The 2,924-nt window shown below is 42.2% G+C and overlaps 1 long non-coding RNA gene across 1 annotated transcript in view; it reads right to left on the bottom strand.

Annotated features, from left to right (window-relative positions):
* Positions 1-2,721: 2,721 nt before the first annotated feature.
* Positions 2,722-2,924, bottom strand: part of LOC140694490 (uncharacterized) — a 14,274-nt gene continuing 14,071 nt past the window's right edge. The window contains exon 2 of the long non-coding RNA XR_012070120.1: positions 2,722-2,924. This exon is cut by the window's right edge and continues 153 nt beyond it. This is a non-coding gene — a long non-coding RNA (uncharacterized lncRNA).

The following is a 2,924-nucleotide window of genomic DNA, read 5'->3' as shown; positions in this document are numbered from 1 at the left end:
ATGAAGCTGTTGAGGTTCAAAGACATCAAGGACCAGTTCAAGGTCACGCAGGTAATAAGACGGCAGAAATGGAACTCCAACCACGTCCTCTGACTCTGAGTAAGGAATTATTTCCTGAGCTGGAGGGCCTGCAGAGTTGGAGTAGAGCTGAGCTGGGGGCCGGGCAATAGCTGTGACTTCTGAGTCCACAACTAACTGTGTTTCAATGCGGGAACACACAGGATTTGAGCACGTGCACACGAGTTCTTGTCACTGCAAAGTCCCCCTCGATTTAGCTCACACACAAGTCAGTTTATCATAAGCAGCCGGGTCACAAAACCCTATGGCAGGAAACACAATATTGCCAAGCCCCTGGGAATTTTACAGCTGCCGGGAAATGAGGCCTATCTGTGGCTTCATCATCTTTTATTTACATTCTCTTTGACCCTCCTCCCACCCTGCTTGCTTTGTTTTCCTCCGTAGACTGCCTTCCTGCACTTACTCCTTGTCTTGCCCATGACCTTCAAAGGGGTGCCCCATCCCTGGGTCTTCAGGACATTTTGTCCCACCCTGCCCCGTCCTGGGGAAACAAATATGTCAGCACAGAGGTTGGGGAACAGACTCTAGAGAAAGATTGCTCGAGTTTGACCCCTGATTTATCATGTAACTTCTCTGTGTCGTTTCCTCATGTAGAAAAGGGAGCTAATAATGGCTTTGAACTCACGGAATACTGTGAGGAGTAAGATACTGTCCTTAAATACACAGCCTAGTCATGGCACACAGTACATGCTGGATAAATATAGCTATGTTGTTTTTATTGTGACAGAAACTCTGGTGTTTATAGCTCCTGGTTGAATACTTGCTCCAAGTCCCAATCTGACATTCTCAGTGGAACAGCCATTGACTGAACTCATCTTGTTATGTGAGGCTACACGTAACCAGGCTTCCTGTGAATTGGCTGCCCTGATCCAATTAACCCAGGCTGGAGGGTGGACTACGGCAGAACAAATAGAGTTGACTCATCCACCAGTTCATCAGGGGCTGAAGGGGAGGCAGCTTTCTTAGAAGGGGGTGTGAAAGTAGCCAGCCCCTGAAAGATACCTAATACCAAGCACGTGTGAGAATTTGTTCTGACAGTGAAGATGTAATTTTAATAAGCGGTTGCTGCCCCTGGGTTATAGCCACCCGCTTTTCCTTTCCCCATTTGGTCAAGATAAGGAATTCTTCCCCATCTCCATTCCACTTATACTTTCCTACATCCCAGCAATTCACAGACCCCACTCATATTTGTCAAATGCCTGCAGTGTATACGGCACGGTAGCCTGCACTGTGTGTATTGTGAAGATGGTGGTGGTGGAGCCCAGTCCAAGGATGGTGTAAAGACCAATAAGGAGCAATTTCTGTCTATGCAGGTACTTGAAACCTCGTGGGCTTCACAAAATAACTCTAACCCAAGAGCATATATGATAAATATGATAATGGAGGCAAAAAGTGTTAATGCTACAGAAAGGGTAGATACATTCTGTCTGCTGGGGCTTTAAAGAAAGTCTTTGTGGAAAAAAAAAACAAACAAACAAGTGGAACCTAATTAAACTTACAAGCTTCTGCACAGCAAAGGAAACTATAAGTAAAACAAAAAGACAACCTATGGAATGGGAAAAAATTTTTGCAGATGAAACTGACAAAGGCTTGATCTCCAGAATATATAAGCAGCTCATACGACTTAATAAGAAACAACCAAACAACCCAATCCAAAATTGGGCAAACAACCTAAACAAGCAATTCCCCAAGGAAGAGATACAAATGATCAATAGGCACAAGAAAAAATGCTCAATATCACTAATTATGACAGAAATGCAAATCAAAACTACAATGAGGTATCACCTCACGCCAGTCAGAATGACCATCATTCAAAAATCCACAAATGACAGATGCTGGAGAGGCTGTGGAGAAAGGGGAACCCTCCTACACTGCTACTGGGAATGCAGTTTGGTGCAGCCACTGTGGAAAACAATATGGAGATTCCTCAAAAGACTAGGAATAGATTTACCGTATGACCCAGGAATCCCGTTCCTGGGCTTATATCCAGAAGGAACCCTACTTCAGGATGACACCTGAACCCCAGTGTTCGTAGCAGCACTATTTACAATAGCCAAGACATGGAGACAGCCTAAATGTCCAACAACGGATGACTGGATAAAGAAGAAGTGGTATATTTATAAAATGGAATACTACTCAGCCATAAAAACTGACAACATAATGCCATTTGCAGCAACATGGATGCTCCTGGAGAATGTCATTCTAAGTGAAATAAACCAGAAAGAGAAAGAAAAATACCACAAGAGGTCACTCATATGTGGAATCTAAAACAAACCAACCAACCAACCAACAAACAAAGCATAAATACAAAACAGAAACAGACTCCTGGACATAGAATACAAATTTGTGGTTGCCAAGGAGGTGGAGGGTGGGAAGGGATAGACAGGATTTTAAAATTGTAGAATAGATAAACAAGGTTATACTGTATAGCACAGGGAAATACACACAAGATCTTATGGTAGCTCACAGAGAAAAAATGTGACAATGAATATACGTATGTTCATGTATAACTGAAAAATTGTGCTCTACACTGGAATTTGACACAAAATTGTAAAATGATTACAAATCAATAAAAAAAAAAGTCTTTGTGGAGAAAGCCGTCTGGCCTGGTTGGTAAAAGATGAGAAGATATTTACCAATAAATGTGAATGAAAAGTATTTTATATACAGATTAAATAAATATCATGAATAGATTTGTAGAGATTAGATGTAGAGTCCACTGAGCCCACAGTTAATGGCCTGGTTTGGTCTGAGTATAGGTTATTTAGTCAGTGGGGAAGAATGTGTTACGTGTATAGAAACGTTGGCATCAGATTGTGATGGACTTTGATGCCAAGCTAAAGAGC

Source organism: Vicugna pacos, unplaced genomic scaffold (assembly GCF_048564905.1).
Source record: "Vicugna pacos unplaced genomic scaffold, VicPac4 scaffold_21, whole genome shotgun sequence".
Classification (NCBI taxonomy): Eukaryota; Metazoa; Chordata; class Mammalia; order Artiodactyla; family Camelidae; genus Vicugna; species Vicugna pacos.
The sequence above is the reverse complement of the archived record's forward strand: the minus strand, read 5'-3'. Positions and strand labels throughout refer to the sequence as shown.